This window comes from Oryctolagus cuniculus, chromosome 3 (assembly GCF_051225735.1).
Source record: "Oryctolagus cuniculus isolate XC-2025 breed Fujian yellow rabbit chromosome 3, ASM5122573v1, whole genome shotgun sequence".
Lineage (NCBI taxonomy): Eukaryota > Metazoa > Chordata > Mammalia > Lagomorpha > Leporidae > Oryctolagus > Oryctolagus cuniculus.
Window position 1 is genome coordinate 147,409,150 of NC_142869.1, and position 20,660 is coordinate 147,429,809.

Sequence of the window (20,660 nt, forward strand, 5' to 3'; positions counted from 1 at the left end):
TGTAACTCTATTTCAAATAAATAGATCTTTAAAAAATATTGATGAGTTGGGGTTAACTTCTAAGTTACTGTAAATTCCATTTAGGGACTCAAAAATAGTTTCCTACAAAACTTACAAAAATAGTTTCCTAGAAAAAGGTAGCGATTGCAAAAGACATTAGCAACCTCTGAAGGAGCCAGTGCTATGGCAAAGTAGGCTAAGCCTCTGCCCGCGGCACTGGCATCCCATATGCACGCTGGTTTGTGTCCCGGCTGCTCCTCTTCTGATCCAGCTCTGCTATAGCCTGGGAAAGCAGTAGAGGATGGCCCAAATGCTTGGGCCCCTACACCTGCATGGGAGACCCAGAAGAAGCTCCTGACTCCTGGCTTTGGATCAGCACAGCTCCGGCCAGAGCGGCCATCCGGTGGCAGCTTTTTATTTCAGGAGGAAGGATGTCATTTTCAACGAAAGGTGAGAGATGTGTGTGAGATACTGAAGGTTCCGTGAATGTTGCATGGGGAAACTGGTCACTAGGCCGGAAGACAGACTGATGGTGCTGAAAACCGTGGACTTTGGCCTTGAAGCACCTGCTTTTGAATCTGGCTGTGCTGTTCACAACCTGTCTGCCTTGGCTAAGTTATCTACCTTTCCTGAGCCTTGGTTGCCTAACTATACTGCGGACATAGTGCTGCCTCACCAGCTTGATGTGGAGATTGAACAAATGGATGCCTAACACTTGGTAAGTACACAATTATTGACAGTGACTGTTATTTTTGTTATTTGCAGAAAGAAGGGGAAAGCAGAGTCTGAGGCCAAGGAGAGGTTTCCTGCTGGCCTTAGCGAGGGACAGATAGCTGTTTTGCGTTCAGAAATTTCTTTGGAAGGGTCTGTCTGCTCCTGGTTCAAAGGCCCCTGCTGGGGAGTATTTCTCATGAAGCAACAGGACTTCTTTAGCTCTGGGGTCTTTAACCCGTGGGTGTGCTTTCCTCAGGGGACTTACCCTTAAGCTGGAAGACAAGCCTGTCACACAATGGCAGGATAAGAAAGAAGGCATGGTTAATGCCTGATTTTGCAGCCCAGAGGATCAGAGCCAGAAAGCTTTAGGGGGAGGAGGGCAACTCCCAGAGCAGACCATAAGCTGAGCGTTGTCCTGGGAAGCCTCCATCCCAGGTGAACTGGGACAGTTGGTAATGCTATCTTCAGAGAGCCTACTGAAGCCGCCAGGAGGGCTCCTTTCTGTAGAACTGAATACTCTCACAACTCTGCCTTTAGTCTTTCCTCAACACTCAGCTCCAGGTGAACTGCCTTTGAAGATCTGCCCTCTACCCTTGATTCCAATCTCCTGGGACCATAACCTTTCTGGTCAATTAGTTCCTTTCCACTAGCTCCCCTTTTGCTGTTGATACCCATGTAAGTCTGCTTCATTCTGATAAAACTTTCTCTTCTACCAGCCACTATCTTTTTCTTACACTTTGTTGTGTCTGGACTCCTCAAAATGGTAGGTTGCACTCACTGCTTCTTAGTGTTTAATTTCCCACCCGTTCTTCAACCTGTTATTGATCTGCTTATTAATAATCCAAAATATTAATGAGCCATGTGGGCTCTTGCCACATATTCAGAGAAGACTTCTGAATACTGGCACAAATAAACCAGGCAACATGATGAGTTTTAAGCTTTTTATTCAGTGAGAGAAATGCATAGGAGAGTGAGGGCGTTAATCTAATCTAAGAGAGAAGGGAAAGTCTGGAAATTAAGTTGGAATCCTTACCAAGCAGAAAGCAGGCCCAAAGCCACATGCAGCAAGTGTTTGGTTCTGAGCAACTATTAACAGCTTATCACCGCTGCATGAAGGCCATGAGACCGGAAGGCATGGGGCAACAAAGGTCCATAATGGCAAAAAGGGCCAAAGGGCCAGCCCACCGTGTTTCAGGCCTTTAAGCCACTTCCAAAGGGGAGTGGTTAATTAGTCTGATTGGCAGGTGGACACACAGGTGTGGTCAGGTAGGGGCATGAGATCACACTGGAGCTTAGTGAAGGCATGGTCTTCCAGCTCACAAACATAATCAATTTTATCCCATATACCTGCCTACATCAAACACCTGCTACAGTCTGCCCTTTACCTCCACCTGTGGACTGAAGCTATCTTGGGTGAAGACCCTATTGTGAGATTCAACACCCAGTTCTCAAATGTTTCTAAATGGACCACTTGTTTTTCACATCATCGATCATTTCCTTCATGACCCTTCACTCCTTTGACCTCTGGATGAGCTCTTGGTTTTCTTTCCATTACCCCAGGGCTTCTGTTCTGTTTTCCTCTGGAATCTCTTTTGCTCTAATTGCCTCTTCAATGCCTCTTAAAATTGCGTTTTGTCCAGGTGATTATAATAGTCTTCCACTGGAGTCTCCCAGATTCTAGGTTTGTCTCTTTCAAGTCTTCATTCCATAAAGTCATTAGAATAATCTTTCTAAATATGTGGGTCCATTGCTCTACCTAGTAAAAATGTTTAATAGTTCCCAAATCCCGCTTTGAAGATCCTAGCAGCATGAGATGTCCATTGTAATAGCTTTATTTCATACCACACCTTCTGTTTGGGAGAGCCATGCTTTCTTTTTCTACATGCTTTATTTTTCTCAAGATTTCTTTATTTATTTGAAAGGCAGAGTCTCTCTCTCTCTCTCTCTCTCACACACACACACACACACACACACACGGTAAGTGAGAAAGAGAGACAGTTCTTCCATCTACTGGTTTATTCTCAAATGGCCACAGCAGCTGGGGGCTGAAGCCGGAAGCCAGGAATTCCATCCAGGTCTCCCATGTGAGTGGTAGGAACTCATATACTTGAGCCATCATTCACTGTTTTCCAGGCACATTAGCAGGGAGCTGGATGGGACTTAACCAGGCAGGTACTCTATTATGGGATGCTGATGTCCTAAGCAGTGATTTAACCCCTGAGCCATACAGCCTGCCCTGGGAAGCCCTTTTGCATACCTGTTTCACCATGTTTCCTTGGAGATCCAGTCTTCTCATACATATCCTCTCAACAGTTTTATTTTATCTCCTCAGGAAGAACTATCCTAATATTTCTAGGTACCAGGCAAGCCTTGGCATCAGCTTAAAATCAGGTGTTTCTGCACACCTGTGTGCCTTTTGTAAGGAAACGACTTCTTTCCATCTGAGTTTCTCCTCTCTAAAAATGGGGGTGACAGTCATTGACGTCATAATGTGCTTGGAAGGAGAGTGCGTGTTTGTGAAATGTTTAGCATAGCGTCTGGCCTTTCCTCTGGGCTTTCTCTACCATGAGGGTAGAGCCCATGCCTGTCTCAATCATGCCAGAGTCCTCAGTGCCTTGGAGTATCTGCCAGAGTGGAGGCCTGTCTGAATAAAAGAGCAAGAACCACACCTAATGGTAATGGATCCATATCTGTGTGTTTATTTTCTACAATTTCCTGCTTACTAATATTGTTTGGTGATTTAAAAAAAATCTGTAATTCTCCTAGGCCTTGAAGGTCTGCTCTTACTTGCTAATTTATCTCTTTGCTCATCAAGTGTGGATTATGGATTCCACATTAAGAAAGGTGATTTAATCTGGAAAGATTGGGGCCAGCATTGTGGTGTGTTGTGGTGACTGAGACACCTGCATGCCATATCCGAGCACTGGTTTGAGTCCTGGATTTTCCTCTTCGCGTCCAGTTCCCTGTAATGTGTCCGAGAAAGCAACAGATGATGTCCCAAATACTTGGACCCCTGCGGCTCATGTGGAAGATCTGGATAATGTTCCAGGCTGCTGGCTTCGGCCTGGCTCAGCTCTGACTGTTGCAGCCATTTGGGGAGTGAACCAGTGGATGGAAGCGTTTTCTCTCTCTCTCTCTCTCTCTCTCTCTCTCTCTCCTCTCGCCCCCCTCCTTCCCTCTTTCTCTCTCTCTCTCCCCCCTCTTAGTCTACCTTTCAAAATGTTATCCCTGATCTGTGGTAACTAATAGAGTACAAAAATGTAATGTGTGAAATTTACATTTTGAGAGCTGATTATCGTTTATAGCCCTTGTCTCTACTGTTGAAGAACAGTGCATTTTTCTTCTTACTATTTGCTGAATTCTTTACATAGCTTATCATTATAAAATTAATTGAAAGAATGTCATTGTGAAAATTGAAAGGATAGCATCCCATATGGGGGCCGGTTCTAGTCCTGGCTGCTCCTCTTCCAATCCAGCTCTCTGCTGTGTCCTGGGAAAGCAGTAGAAGATGGCCTGGGTGCTTGGGCCCCTGCACCCACGTGGGAGATTGGGAGGAGGCTTCTGGCCCCTGGCTTCAGATTGGCGCAGCTCTGGCCATTGTGGCCATTTGGGGAGTGAACCAACAGAGGGAGGGGCTTTCTCTCTGTCTCTTCCTCTCACTGTCTATAACTCTACCTCTCAAATAAATCAATAAAATCTTTAAAAAAAATTGAAATGATAAGGAACATGAGTGGGAGGAAGGGAAGTATCACTATGCTCTTAAACCTGTATATATGAAATACATGAAATTTGTTCACATTATATAAATAGAAATTGTAAATAAAAGAAGAAAATCTGGAAAGATTAGAGATGTCAACTGACCAAAAAACTTTATTAACATACAGTGACCTGTGTGCAGGATCCATTGTTTAGTGGACTCTGATGAGGCAGCCTCTGCTGTTGGACACATTCTCCTCACACTTGGGCTGTTGTCCTGGCATGAGATACTGGGGGAAGGGTAGGGGGACATCTCATTCAGAAGGCAAGACAGAAAGGGGGTCTGGGAGAGAAAGGAAGGGATAGGATTGTTCTTGTTCTGGCTTTCTGCTCTCCAGGGTTGTGATTTTAGATGTGGCAAAAAGACATTTGCCAATAGTAGTAAAATACTGTTTTGTAAAAAAAGATTTATTTATTTATTTTCAAGGCAGAGCTACAGTTAGAGAGGGAGGAATAGAGAGAGAAAGGTCTTCCATCTGCTTGTTCATTCCCTGAATGGCTGCAACAGCCAGGGCTGGGATTATCTGAAACAGAAGCCGGCATCCAGGAACTTCTTCTGGGACTCTCACATGGTTTCAGGGGCCCAAGAAGTTGGACCATCTTCTACTGCTTTCCCACGCACATTAGCAGGGTGCTGGATTGGAAGCGGAGCAGCCTGGAATCAAACTGGTGCCCATGTGGGATGCTAGGATTGCAGGCGGAGGCTTTACTTGATGCGCCACGGTGCTGGCCCCAGTAGTAAAATTTTTTGCAGTCTGAGTTTAGTGAAGAATCAGCTAGGTGATTTGCGGGGCCCGGTGAGAAACAAAAACGAAGCCCTTTGTTTATACATTGCTAAGGATTTCAAGACGATGAGGAAAAGCATTAAATCAACCACAAGATCTTGGGCCATCTCTCAGGTTTAGCTCCATGAAACCACCCTGCTTTTGAGACTATAAGAATATTGCAGACAAGAAGTTTGTGTGTTTCTGGCATTTTCTGCAGGGTTCAGCTCACTGCCTGACTCATGAAGTTTAGAAAGAGAAATACCAGGCAGCAAGCTTTCTCTTCTTCATAAAGCTGGATTCTATTCCTTGTATCACAGCACCTTCTTATGTTTTACTCAAGACTCTGGAAGTTTCTGTGTTATGATTTCTCATGGTTTAATTACTTTGTTGCCTTCTCATCCTTTCTGAAAGGAAATTGAAAGATCATAGCTTTATGAGTAGATTTCATCCATGTGTCCTTATTTCTTTGCTTTGTTCTCTCTTAATCCTATTTTCCACATTATTCCTTGAAATAAATAATTCATTTCAGAGGGAGTGAGGGTGACATGGGCAGAGAGGCAAAACTCTCATCCATTGGTTGACTCCCACATGCCACAATGTGTAGAGCTGGACCAAGCAAAAGGCAGGAGCCTTTAACTCCATCCAGGTCAGCCATGTGGGAGGCAGGAACCCAAATACTTGAACCATCCCTTGCTGTCCTCTGGGGTGTGCTTTAGCAGGAAGCTGGAGAAGGGATTGGAGATGGGACTCAAGCCCAAGTACTCTGATATGGGACAAGGGTGTCTTAACTGATAGGCCAATTGCCTGCTCCCGGATTTTCGAACTTTACCTCCTGTAGATGGTCTTCACAAATTGCATGTCTGTGGCCATTTTAGTTTCCTTTGGGTTCCCTCCGACTTTCATCTCTTTCCCATCAAATAAAGCACTTACAATGGAGTGCAGTGTCATAGATACTTCTACTACTGTGGTGCATAAGCAGTGCTGGACTAACAGTTGTAGGGGACAAGCAGAGCAGTGGATGGTTTGCCAACCCTCCAATGCTTGTTATGATCCAAATTACATCCAAACTCTTTTCACATAATTGGTTCCTAACACATAACACGCTTGGCACTCCCTCTTTCCAAATTTTGTTCCATATCTGTTTAGTATATTTACTTTCTTTGTACTCTTTTAGTTTTAATTGTTTTAGCAGTCAACTTTAGTTGAATCTTGATTGATTTTTGTGTCTATTTCTCAACATTTGTTGGCTTCATATTAACTGACCCTTGGATTTTGATTTTTGTGCTAGGATCAGAAATTCTACCCCATTAGAGTTTTATTTAACCAGGAATTCTGCCTTTGCACTCAAGATTATTTGATGGATGATATGGTGAATTTCTACAGCTTATCTGAGTGATCAGAAACTATAATACACATTATGTGTCTATAATCCATGATAGTACTTAAATTATTCTTGTGGCATACTTATTTATACACTTTATTCTATTGTGATTTTTGACTTTTTGACTCCAGCCTGTTTTCTTTCCCTTCTCTTCTGTGTTGCCTTAGATCCTTACTGTATCATTTCTAAGGCAGGCTTTGACCCCTAAGATGACTGCCTATGATGTGGTCATCAAAGTAAACAAAGCATTGAAAAATCCACACCCATGAATGAACATAGAATTATTGTCTACTCAGTATAAAAAATGCAACTTCAGATGTCCTGAAAGAAGGGGGCCCTGTTCGAGACTTGAGGGAAGAGAAGAGATGTGACCCAGTGTCAGGGACTGCCGTAGACAGATAGGGCTGTGAATCTATCACACTTACCACGTGCAGGAGATTAAAATCCTGCCGATGTCACCCACCCATGCCTAGATCTTGATGTTATCAACACTAAGTTAATACGGAAAAGTAGACACATGAAAGAAGATCCCAAAGCTTAGTCGCTACTGTCTATACAGAAATGGCAGCATGGCGGTAGTCTTTGGGACTGAAAGTTACACAATTTTCCATTAATTAAATGTGTTTTAATAGCTCATTCCCTTAAAAGAACATTTTAAAAGTGATGTATGTGTGTATCTACTGACTAACAACTAATGTGTTCTAAATTCTGAGGTGTATTTAAACAGTGGAGAATTTTTCCACTAGGTGGTAGAATTTTGCCATGCTCATAGGTCTGAAAATGTTGGGAGGAGGGAAGTTACTTAATTAAGATGAGTTGAATTAAAATAGAAAGTGACCGTAATAACACCATACACCGATGGCATAGATTTTTTTCTTCTTGATACAAACACAGAAAATTATTCCTAATGCTATTCTTGAAGCAGGTCCAAAAGAAAACAAAGATTTTTAATTTTCAGAAAAAATTGGACATCAAAAGTACACCCTTAGAGACTAGTTTGTATTATATAGCCCTATATATCTGTTATATTATGTATGTATTACATACTTAACAATGACTAAAATTTTTACTTTCAATTTTAAAGAACTATTTCAATCTTTATGAGACCCCAGTTCTCTTTATTATAAAAAAGATTCTTGTAGAAATTATATCACTCTTATATTTGTCAGTTAGTTACTTCCTTTTTTTATAAGTGCTTTGAAAAAGAATTCAGGGAGGTGACATGAGAGGAAAGTTACATAGCATCATTCTTTACTGTCAAAATAGTTTTTTTAAATAATTGAATTTATAGTTTCCTTCTAAAGAAATCTTCAGTCCAATACTCAGCCTCCCTTGTCTGATTTATGTAAATGTTGTTGTACCGACAGTAATAACTTTCCATATGGCAAGACACATTTCTAATCCATTATACCTAATTCCAATCAGGAAACAAAATGAAACTCCTTGGTTTTTAACGTTTTTATGTTTCCTTCTAGTTTCTCTGCATAAAAGCTTGACTCCTTTCTCTTCTCTTACTTGGTAAATTAATCTTCCTTTCATCATTTCCCCTGTGTGACACTCTGACCCTTCTCCCTAGATCTTTCAAGCACTGTAAAGGCCACTTTTGAAATCAGTATTCTGCTTGAGCCTCAATAGATTGGGTCAGGCTCTATGATTAATAATTAATTCCAGGCCTTAGATAAAGGTCAGCCAGACATTGTTTCTCTCCCAGAGTCCCTTTGTGGTCTAAACTCACAGTATAATTCCCCATCTAGAGGCACAGCCCTGACCTCTTAACCTTTCTGCTATCTGGCTCTCTCTTCCTGTGCAGCACTTGTCTTCCTTTGATGAAAAATTCACACAGTGAAAGACAGTTGTACGATGGGGATTGGGCTTCAGCCTTGCTAACTCCCACTCTAATGAGAGGTGCCTTCCTACCAGGAGGCAACACATCTGATTTGCTGGGGGCAGGTTCTGGACTGGTTGTCTCTGTGGTGGTGAGCTTTTGGCAAGCCTTCTGGTGCTGTCCTGGCACTGCCTTATTGAGGATTTTAATTCAGTGCCTGCTGCGTGGTGTGCTGGGGATACCGATTTACATACAAAAATGAAATTTTTTTTTGCTTCCACAGATGTAATATCAAGTGGGTGGTAGGGATGAGTGAGTTGCAAGAATTTAGAAAGGAAATCAAGATGGGAAAGGTCCAAAATGCCGTGGAAGTCTGGTGAATGGGAGCCTAATCCACACCTTGGTACTCAAGGAAGGTAGAACAATTTCTGGTGCTGGGTAACAGACTGCTCCAAAACCTAGTGCTATAATATTATTACCAGTTTATTTTCCTTATAAAAAGTGTGGACCAAGAATTTGGGATCCACTGTGCCTGGGACCTCATCTAGGAGGACTGAAATGGCTGGGGGCTGGAGTCATGGGAAGTATCTTCACTCACATGTCTGACAGGCACCTGGGCAGAGATCTATCAACATGAGCACCTGCACATGGTCTCTCCATGTGACCAGAGCATCCTCACAACATGACAGACTCTGGATCGCTGCATCCTTTACATGGGCAGCTCTGGGCTCCAAAGGGTATGTGGGATGAGAGAGGGAGTGTGGCCATCTTTGGGAAACCCAATATGCTACAGAATACTTTCCAGAAGAATCGAACTCTGAGCTGACATAATGGCTGTGTAGGAATTAGTTAGGCAAAGAAGGCAGTGGTTTTCCAGGCAGGAGTAGGATGGGTAGATGCCTAAGGTCATGAGGAAGGAGACAGAGCACAGATTAGGTGGGGCATCGCAGATATGAAGGTAGTGGTGAATGATAAGGCTGGATAGGTGGTGAGGCTGTGAGAGAGGTTGTGTAGAGCAGTGGGGACTGTTGTGATTGTTAAGGATGAGATACAAAGTAAAATTTCTGCTATACTTTAAAAAATCACTCTGGTTATGTGCAAAGAACAGATTGGAGGGGACTAAGAGAAGATAATTAGGCAGGAAGTTGAAAACCAGAAGATCTGCTAGCCAGAAGTTGTAAGCCTGTTGAGAGATGGTGGTGATCTGCTGAAGAAATAGATTGGGAATAGAGAGAGGATACGGGTGTAGGGGTGGGAACTTCAAAAAGTTTGCAAGAAATGTATAGTATGAAAAAAACTATGCATGGGTTTCAAAATATTTTTGCACCAAAAAAACCTTTTTAAATCTGTTTCCTTGAAATTTGTGGGCAGATTCCTCATATTTAGAAAAAGAATCAAGTGGAGTTGGTGATAGTTGGATGAAACGGAGGGGTCAAGGGTGGCAGCCAGTTTTCTGGTTTGGGATCATGGGCCGATGAGAGAACTGTTCACTGAGATGAGGGAACACTGGAGAGAGGAGGCTTATGGGTGGGAAAGCTGATAAGCACCACGTGATAATACTTCCCACCCCTACACCCGTATCCTCTCTCTATTCCCAATCTATTTCTTCAGCAGATCACCACCATCTCTCAACAGGCTTACAACTTCTGGCTAGCAGATCTTCTGGTTTTCAACTTCCTGCCTAATTATCTTCTCTTAGTCCCCTCCAATCTGTTCTTTGCACATAACCAGAGTGATTTTTTAAAGTATAGCAGAAATTTTACTTTGTATCTCATCCTTAACAATCACAACAGTCCCCACTGCTCTACACAAGAGAAGAGGTCCAGTGGACAGTTGAATATGTAGGTCTAAAGCTTCCCATTGGTGCTTTTTGACTCCAGAGCATGAGGCAGAATCTCTTATATGAAACTGGTAACTGTAAGAGGAAATAACACTCACATCAACCAGCACCCACCTAGCTGAGCTTTGTCTTTGTTAAATTTCACTGATAAGGTTTCTTTTCCTGCTTCTCCATCACAGTGTTAACTTGCATATTTCTGCAAGTTTTATTAAAGAAAACTTACAGAAATGTTTGAGCCACATATTTCACTTGCTATTTGGCCTTAGCTGAACACATGGCTATTTCATTAATTTACAAAGGAATTGTTGGGGCCAGTAGGTTTACAAAGTGGGTTAAGCTGCTGTTTGTGATGTTATTATCCCATATTGGAGTGCCAATTCAAGTCCTAGCTGTTCTGCTTCTATAATGCAGAACCCTGGGAAAGCAATGGATGATGGCCTAAGTACTTGGGACCCAACCATCCATGTGGGTTGGAGTTCCTAGCTTCTGGCTTCTGCTTGGCTCAGCCCTGCCTTTTGGGGGCATTTTTGGGAAGTGAACCAGATGATAGAAGATCTCTCTGTCTCTCCCCCTTTCTATTGCCTTGCCTTCCAAATAAACAAATCTAAAAAAAAAGGAATTATTGGGCTGGGTGTGGTGATACAGTTTGTTAAACTGCTGCTTGGGAAATTGGCATCCAACATCAAATTGCCTGGCAGCTACACTATGCTTCTGATCCAGTTTTCTGCTGATGACAGCATCTGGCTTTGGACTGGTCCAGCCCTTGCTGCTGTGGGCATTTAGGGTTTGAACCAGCAGATGGAGGATCTTTCTCTAGGTCTCTCCTCTCTGTCATTCTGACTTTCAAATAAATAAGCAAATCTTAAAAAAAAAATAGAAAGGGATTATTAAGCAATTGCTATATCCTAGATGCTGGATTAAAAATTTGACCCTTGTCTAGCTCCTGCCCTAATCTCCCCTTTAGATTGTCACAGATCAAACAACCCCAGGTGCCAGCTCTGTTGTAGGTTCTGGCGAAGGTGGGAGTGCAGTTAGGGCATTGTCCAAAAGGCTGCTTGTACCCTGCATTCCTGCCTACCTGCCTACCTGCCTTTCTGCCTTCCTGCCTTCTTGCCTTCTTGCCTTCTTGCCTTCCTTCCTTCAAATATTTACGTATTTGAGAGTCAGAATTACAGAGAGACAGAGGGAGAGACGGAAATCTTCCATCTGCTGGTTTACTCTCCAAATGGCCATAACGACCATGGCAGGGCCAGGCTGAACCCAGGAGCTTCATATGGTCTGCCATGTAGCTGCAGGTACCCAGGCACTTGGGTCATCTTCTGCTGCTTTTTCCAGCTACATTAGCAAAGAGGTGGATAAGAAATAGAACAGTCAGGACTCTAACTGTACTCATATGTGATGCCAGCACTGCAGATGGTAGCTTAACCTGCTGTGCCACAGTGCCAACCCCAAAAACTGCCCTTATTTCTGGCGCTAATTGCAAGTTTAAGTGCTAGGAGCAAGACCACCCTTAGGTTTGATAATTTACTAGACAAACTTCCAGGACTCACTGAGTTGCTAGCTCACTGTTGGGGTTTATTATAGTGGAAACATAAAGATGGAAGTCAGCCAAGGGAAAATGCACGTGGGGTAGAATCTAGGGAGTTTCAAATGCAGAGCTTGCTGTTGTCCTGTACTGGTGCAGTCATCGACAGTGTCAGCCCCTCCTGGCCATGAAGTGTGACAACATACAGGGGGCACTGCAACCAGGGAGGCTAACCTACCCCTTGGTGTCCAGTTTCTACTGGGGCTTGATCATGTAGACGTGGTTGACCACCTGCATGGCTGACATTGGTCTCTAGCCCCTCTGGAGTTGAAACCAATACCATGTGATACACAACCTCCACTGTAAATCATACTGCTAGATCATCTGGTGTGGCCCACAGCCCCCAGAAAAACAAATGCCTTCTTAGGCAGGGCATTGTAAGAGCCTGGAGACTGACTTGTAGGAGCCAAGGGTAAAACTTGGTTTCTCCTTGAGCTAAGTTAATTCTTTGCCATACAATAGGATTAGGGATGCAGTTAATATAAACATAATTCAGTGGTTTGACAGCTGGGAGACTGAGAGAACAGAGGGGCTATACTCAGAAATGAAACCAAGAAGTAGCCTGCACTGGAAGGACAATAAGAGAGGAGGATGTTCACGAGTTCAGTTTTTGGGATTGAGATACTGGCCGTGATCCAACAATGTGAACTGACCTCAGAATGGCAGCAGTGGCTGGGGAGCTGGGGAGGCGAGGCAGAGGGGACAAGGGCAGTTGTATCAAAAAATCCCAGAAAAAGGCCCATATAGAGTTCCAGAGCATCAGGAACCACTACTGACCCTCCTGGTGAGTCTCAGATTAGAAAATGAGCCCCGAAGAGTCCCTCCCACTACCAGACACTGCTGGAGAACCGCGCTTCATAATGCCTCCACTGATACAGCTGTCACCACGTTGGGGCTGTTCTATCACCTTGTAAGGAAGTTCTATTTCCCTTATCATTGTGAAGGATTTTCTGATCAATAAATGACATTGGTGGGGCTTATTTGCCATAGGGTATTCTTGCCCCTATTTCAGTATGTAATGCCATCTCTCTTGGTATCTGTCACACTGTTGAATCTTGGCTGAGTCCATGGAGAACATGTCTCAGACTGGCTCCTCTCAGTAACTTGCAGATGTCCATTTTCCTAGTAGTTTCATAATCTTTCAGTCTGAAATATCCCTTACCTAGCACCAGTCTAAATTTGCCTCTAATTTTTTTTTTTGTGAAGATGCTTTGGGGATTAGCAGAGCTAAGAAGCCTCCCCTGGGTTATGCATCTGCTTCTTGTGTTTTCCCTACCAAGAAAACTTGCCCAAGACCCTAGAGCCTCTGGTTTCTGTTGCCACTGGATTGCCACTGATTCTGCCCAGAGCCTTCCTGATGATGGCAGCAAAACTGCAAAGCAAGTAAGAGCCAAAGCCAGGGATGGAAACAGGACACTGCAAAGCCCCAAACAGATGTTCCTGGGGCTGGAAGACAAACACAGAGGCACTCTCAGGGAGGCAGCACCATAGACGGGAGCATCAGGCAAGGGAGTTTCTTTCCTTTTCCTTGTTGGAACCTGAAAGAAACAATACATTTCCTTTCATTCCCATGAGAGATGGAAAATGCTCCTGTTGTTGAATGTGCACCTCCCTGGTAGGCATGGGCCAGCTAAGAGGCTGCCACAGTGGGGAAAATAGATGTCTTCTTGAAACACTCCATAACCTTGGCAGAACCTTGAGGTGGGCAGCCTGTTTAAAGGAGGCCTGGAAAGTCCAGTATAGCCATTTGAAGAGTGGTGGGGAACTTTCATATTGATCCTGGCCAACAGCTTGGTGTATCTGGTCCCTGGGATTAGCTGGCATCCCCATATTGCGGTGGTCAGTCTCTTGCACACACTTTCTCCAGGCAACTTGCTACTGTCCACATCTGTGCTGTGCCCTGCCAAGCACCCCCCCCCCCCACACACACACACACTCAACTGTTCCCCCAGTCACTTGAATGGAAATTTCACAAGTTTCAAGATAATGGAATCAAATGGGTAGCTGTGCAGCTGTATTATAAGGTCTAGACTAGAACAGAGGTGCAACTCCATCTGGCCTATGGAGATGAGTGGTCGCTTTCTCATGGGCATGTCTGTTTGCCTCTGTCTATATGACATTGTCTTCTTAGTGAGTAGAGTCCCATGGAACCAAATCTTTATTTTTTAAAGATTTATTTATTTGGAAGGCAGAGACAGAGATCTTCCATCTACTGGTTCACTCCCCAAATTGCCCTCCAGCCAGTTCTAGGCCAGATGGAAGAAGCCAGGAGCTTCTTCCAGATCTCCCACATGGGTGGCAGGGGCCCAAGTATTTGGGCCATCTTCCATTGCTTTCTCAGGCACATCAGGAGGAAACTGTGTTAGAAGTGGAGCAGCTGGGTCTTAACCCAGCACTGCAGTATGGGATGGGGTTATTGCAAGTGGTGGTGTTGTGCTACAACACCTTCCCTGGGACCAGGACTTTAGTTGCAGAGTCAGTGGAGGGTTCCTCAGTATAAATACAAGCAGCCCTCTGCTCTGGGCAAAGGTAGGGGGACTTTTTATCTGAGATGTAAGAGCCAACCTGGCCCGGAGTGTGGCAATCAAGGGACAGGATGGGCCAATCTGTACAGAAGCTGTGGAGTGGACACTTGGCCCTTCTCCCTAGATTCATGGAGAGCCCTCAACTTTTCTCAAGTGACTGTAATCAAGGCCCACAGCCATTAACACTGTGTGCAGTCCCGAGAGTTGACTCCTTGAGGAATGAAATCAGTGGGATGGAGGACAGACTGTGCAGGGGCCACAGGGAAAGGTGGAATAGCAGAGGCTGGTGTCTAGGGACATCTTTTAATAGCTCTGTGAGGAAATCGGACGTGGCTTTTGGGGACTCCTGAGGAGTTGCAGAAGATCTTGCTGGGGCAGAAATTCCTGCATGCTTGGAAGGATGTTGTAGAGTCAACAACAACTATCATTGATATGACATCAATTGCTGGGGAAGCTGGGATGGTTATTAAAATTCTCTGAGCATACCCTACCTTCTCCTTCTTGGCTTGTCCTCTCAACATTTCAGGTTCCTTCATTCCTTCAGAAACCCTATGCACTCTGCTAGGTTCTTGGTTTCGATGTCTGAGTGAGCTTGGCTGGCAAAACAAAATATAAATGGGGTGGCTTAAACAATAGAATGTTATTTTCTTATGGTTGTGGAGGCTAGAAGTCCAAAGTCAAGGAGGCTAGCATGAATGGTTTCTGGTGAGGGCCCTTTTCCTGGGTTTTAGATGACCATATTCTCACTGTATCCTCAGTTGGTGGGAAAGGAGAGAGGGGAGATGGAGGGAGAGAGATTTCTGGAATCTCTTCTTATAAGGGCATCCATCCCATTATGAAGTCCCACACTCAAGACATCATCTAAAACCTAATTCCCTCCCAAAGGCCCCAACATCAAATACTGTAACAGAGCTTAGGAGTCAATGCATGAAGCTTGGCAGGAGAAGGATACAAGTCAATCCATAGCACTAGGTTAATCAGACCACCCCAACCTCCACTCCTATGTCAGCCCCCATAGAAGGGGAAAACTATATTTGTCCTTATGTGGACAGTGCTGTCTTCCAGAGAGCTTGCTCTTTCTTGGAGACTTCTGTGCTTCTACACAGTCATTTTTTTATCTTCCTTGACCTGACTCTTCCAAGTTACTTCTCCAGTATCCTCATGGCATGTGTTGGTGTGGTCCTACATCTTTTCTTGGGAGGAACATCTAGCCAGAGACCAAGTCAAGGTGATAGGGAACAAAGAGCTTAATTCAGCCCGTACTGCTCTTCTTACATCTCAGGATGGGGCAAGAGTTTTCAGTTCTTGTCTCACTCTTCTGTTGAGGGAGGAGAGTTGGGAAAAGAGGATTCCAAAGAGGCAGCCACAGGGAATCCACAGGGTACCCAGGATGCCAACCCTCAGTCTGGATAGTACTATCATCTATCCATTCTGTTGAGTCAGGAATTGTTTGCTTCTGAAATCAGCAGTGATTATCAGAATATTAAACAACCAGTAACGTAGAACCAACGCCAACTACAAAACCAATCAATTCTGGTTGCACGTGGCAGGACCCCAGTTGTTACTGTGTTAAATAAAAGGGGCTCCTGCAATTGGGAAGCCGAGGACCTGGAGTGAAGTGGTTGTTGTTTAGCTTGACTGGGGCCCTGGTGACATGGCTATGACTCGGCCAGGGCCTCTGTCAGCCTCTCGTCTCTCCCCACCCTCTGGGAGCTGTCCTCTTCCTGTAGGCAGGCTCTCTTAATGTGGGAGGAAGGTGGTTAGTGAAGGCCCCATGGAGAAATCCTTGCAGTTTAGCAAGCCCAGGGACAGGAGGCACTTCTCTTGCCCTGTGTCTTTAAGTCAACGTAGGGACAAACTCTGGTGCACCTTCAGTCACATGCCTGCTTCACACAAATCACTGTTGCCTGGACAACGAGATACTATGAGTGGCCCAGTAAAGGTCAATGTTTGCTTCTGTATGTGTGGGATTTTGTGTGATTACCTCAGGAGCCTTGTATGGAACAGAAGGAACAATTCCTCAAAAGAAACAGAGGTTCTGGCAGGCAAAAATAGAGCTGTCTACTGTGAAGGCGATGGCAAAGAGTTAGGAAAGCTTCCCTCGCCACACACTGTGCACTGCTGCACTTGACACCACCCCCGTTTGGGTGCTGCTTCTAAAACAAGGGAGGGGAAAATCCTCCAATGCTGACTCACAGTGATTCCATTTGCTTGGTGGAGGAGGAAGGGCAGGACTATGGGGTGTGGTGGCTTCTCTTCTATGTGGTCACAGAAGAATTATTGGGGCTCTACCTCTGCCTTTCCCAGGGTTGTCTGCTAGACACTGGTGCAGGGCAATGAAGACCAGGGGCCCCAAGATATTTCACTATTTCTCTGTCTCCCTATCTTCTTTAGAATAGATTTTATTTGAGTTTTTAAGATTTCTTTTATTTTATTTGAAAGGCCCAGTTACAGAGAGTCAGAGCCAGAGCCAGAGCCAGAGATCCTCCATCCACTCATTCACTCCCCAGATGGCTGCAATGGCCAGGCCTGGGCCAGACCGAAGCCAGGAGCAGGAACTCTTCCCGGTTGCTCACAAGGGAGCAGGGGCCCTAGCACTTGGGTTGTCCCTTACTGCTTCCCAGCCACATTAGCAGGGATCTGGATCAAAAGTGGAGTAATTGGGACTCAAACTGGCACCCGTATGGGATGCCAGCGGTGTTGCAAGTGGTGGCTTTACCTGCTAGGCCACAACGCTGGTCCCCAGCTCTCTCTCTTCAACTGTGCTGTATGCAGAGTTTGCTGTCATGCAGTGCTGTGTCTTGTGCAGGATGTGGAGGCAGCTCCTGGGGGAGCAATCAGGAGAGGTTGGAGCAATGTGATTCAGTCTCGTGTTTTTCTTTCTTTCTTTCTTTTTTTTTTTTTAAATATTTATTTATTTGAATGGTAAAGTTACAAAGAGGGAACGACACAGACAGAGAGCTTCCAGGCTGAAGCCAGGAGCCAAGAACTCCATATGGGTCTCTGGCACGGGTGGTAGGAGCTCAAGCACTTGAGCCATCTGTTGCTTTCTCAGGCTCGTTAGCAGGTAGCTAGATCTGAAGTGGAGCAATTGGGAATCCAACTAGCACCCACCTGGGATGCTGGTGTTGTGGGTGATGGCTTAACCCACTGTACCAAAACTTCAGCCCCTCAGTCTGTGTTTAAAGGCTTATTTTAGTCAGCGGAGGGTGGGTTAGGGTTAAAAGGCCATTTGTGATGGTTAGGTATGAGTGGCAGCCTGCCTCCTGTTTTCCTTGCTGTGTGTGGGTTTGGATAGGTGTCTTGTCTTTGAGGTGAATGTAGGATGAGAATGGGCATTGGGTAAGAAAGGGGGGCACCTTGTGAGTAAGGAAGACTGAGAGCTGGGCCAGTGAGGTGAATGAAGGAGAAGGCATCTCTCACAGAACAAAGGGTGTGGGTGGACATGTGTGGAGATGCAGGGAGAGAGGGAGGTGCAGGGAGAGGGTCTGCGAGGATTTGATGTCAGGAGTGGCTTACTGAAGCAACAGCATGGGAGTGGGACTTGAAGGGAGGCATGATTTTGTGTCTCAGCTGTCCAGATAAATGACTTCAGCCATCATGCCAGGAAATGTGCGTTATAATTGCTGCTGTGCACAGAGCAAAACCTGGTGGGGAAAGGCCATGAGGGATGAACGCATCCCCTGCTTCGGCCAGTGTGGTTCTGCAGCCCCGTAACAGCAGCTGATCCACTGTGTGCCAGGCATGGAGATGACCCTATTACCAGCATCACCTCTCTCTGTCCATGAGACGACCCTGCCAATAGGCTTTAGCCCAGCAATTCTACAGCACAGGTGGAGAAACAGGCTCAGCATTAGCCAGGGGCTCCTGCTCAGACGGTCTTCCTTGGCCCAGTGGCTTAGGGGGCTAGGGCTTCTGTCACAGAGAACCGTAAACTCACATGGGAACTACAGAAACTCGTCTCCAGTTCTGGAGGGGGAAGGCTGAAGTCAAGGTGTCACTGGGGCCGTGTGCCCTCTAAGGGTGCTGGCAAAGCATGTGTCCCTAGCTTCAGGGTGGATCTTGGCTTGTAGCTGTAACTCCAGTCTTCACAAGGCGTTTTCCTGGTGTGCATGTCTGTTCCTTCACATGGCACTGTTGTGTTTTTAAATTTTTATTAATATAGAGAGAACAGATTTCATGTTTCTCATAGTTACAATCCTATGTCACTCCTTTAATCTCCTTCTTTTCTTTTCTTTTTTTTTATTTTTTGACAGGCAGAGTGGACAGTGAGAGAGAGAGACAGAGAGAAAGGTCTTCCTTTGCCGCTGGTTCACCCTCCAATGGCCGCCGCGGCCGGCGCGCTGCGGCCGGCGCACCGTGCTGATCCGATGGCAGGAGCCAGGTGCTTCTCCTGGTCTCCCATGGGGTGCAAGGCCCAAGGACTTGGGCCATCCTCCACTGCACTCCCTGGCTACAGCAGAGAGCTGGCCTGGAAGAGGGGCAACTGGGACAGACTCCGGCGCGCCCACCGGGACTAGAACCTTGGGTGCCGGCACTGCTACGCGGAGGATTAGCCTATTGAGCCGTGGTGCCGGCCTCCTTTTATTTTCTTTAATTTTTGCCAAAACATAATTAATTTTAATCCACTCTATAATTACAGGCTTAATTCACTACTAACCATAATATTCAAAAAATAAAAAATAGGAAGATCACATTTCCACAGGAGTATAAACAAGGGCTAAAATAACAATTATATCACAAGATGTCTGTTTTGTTCATATACATTGTTTTGTATTCTGTATTAACTACCATGTCACACTTTTTTTTTTTAAAGAGTAGTTTATTTATTTGAAAGAGTTGCAAGGAAAGAGGGAGAGACTATGGCCCCACATGGCCACACCGGCCTGGGCTGGGCCAGGCAGGAGCCAGGAGTCGGGAGCTTTCAGGTTTTTCATGTGGGTACAGCTGTCTTCTGCCACTTTTCCCAGGTCATTAGCAGGGAGCTGGATTGGAAGTGGAGCAGACGGGACTTGAACTGGTTCCCAAATGGGATGGTGTTGCAGGTGGTGGCTTTACCTGCTACACCACAATGCTGGTCCCATAGAGAAACCAGTGGTATTGAATGATTGGCCCACTCAATTCTAGTATGGAATCATCTTAGCTAATTACATTTGTAACAAATCTATTCCAGATGAGGTCAGATTCAGAGTGCTGATAGGGATTGAGACTTCAATTTAAGAACTAGAGAGAGGTGTGTTTCAACCCAGGGGTCAGGGTTTAGGGTCAGGAATCGGTCCATTTCCACCTCTAACTCAGCCTCTGGCAAGGGTCCCCTTGCTGTGTAGCTGACACCCCTGGCCCTGCTGCTGGTTCTGGGGCTCAGCTGTGACCTACATAGTGTAGTGACAGCTTTAGCTGATAGATAGAGACACTGCCAAGGGCAGGTGTCCCTCCCCTCCCACCATGGCCAGCTGCCTTGTCTCACCACCGCCACCACATTGTCTTGCTGACTGGCCAGAGCCCCTCTGCCATCCTCTGTACACCATTCTTGCTTGTCCTCCATCAAATAGACTCCCAGCGTCCATCAGCATGCTTCTCAGTGAACGCTGCCAGTGCCACTGTTTTCCTGCGTGCTTTTGGAGAATGACTGTCTCATTGCAAATGCGCCACGACTCATTTCCTCCTTCCTGTCTGTGGACTGAATGGGGGTCTCCACCCTCCTCCTCCAGGACCCCAGGAAGACAAATGTGAACAGTGGATCTAGGAGGTCCACTATCTTCAGGAATATCATCCTCCTCCTCCCTCCTCTTCCTTAGGCTGACTTCAAAAGCTGAGGCCCCGTGAGCAACTTTCTTGGCTGGTTTCCCCGCTCGATCTTAGCCAAAAGGCCGAGACGCGATTCTTGGCTGCTTTCCGTGCAGTTGCATATTTGATAGGGAACTGTGATTTTAATGATTCTATTAACTCCCTAGAAAAGCCAGCCTCGCTGTTTCCCCTCCTCTCCCTGATTTGGAAGTCGGTGGAGGACACACACAGACACATTCCCCTCTACTGTATAATGTTGCAATCAGCAGCCGGCATAATGAAATCCAATTAATGTGTTAGGTTGTTGTGATTCTAAAAATACTTCCTGCCCCCTGGAGGGGCTGAGGAAATTGGAAGAATCAAGGGATTACAGCAAACCTGTAATTTGCAAAAAGGTTCTTCAATCATTTTGGAGGCTGCAGATTTGTTCTTGAGAATACAAAAATAGAAATAGATCCCTGCTCTGGAGCGTGGCGATCC

At 45.3% G+C, this 20,660-nt stretch overlaps 1 long non-coding RNA gene across 1 annotated transcript in view; it reads left to right on the forward strand.

Annotated features, from left to right (window-relative positions):
* Positions 1 to 232: 232 nt before the first annotated feature.
* LOC103348678 (uncharacterized) overlaps positions 233 to 20,660 on the forward strand; it is a 181,396-nt gene continuing 160,968 nt past the window's right edge. The window contains exon 1 of the long non-coding RNA XR_016230999.1: positions 233 to 718. This is a non-coding gene — a long non-coding RNA (uncharacterized LOC103348678). The remainder of the gene's footprint in view (positions 719 to 20,660) is intronic.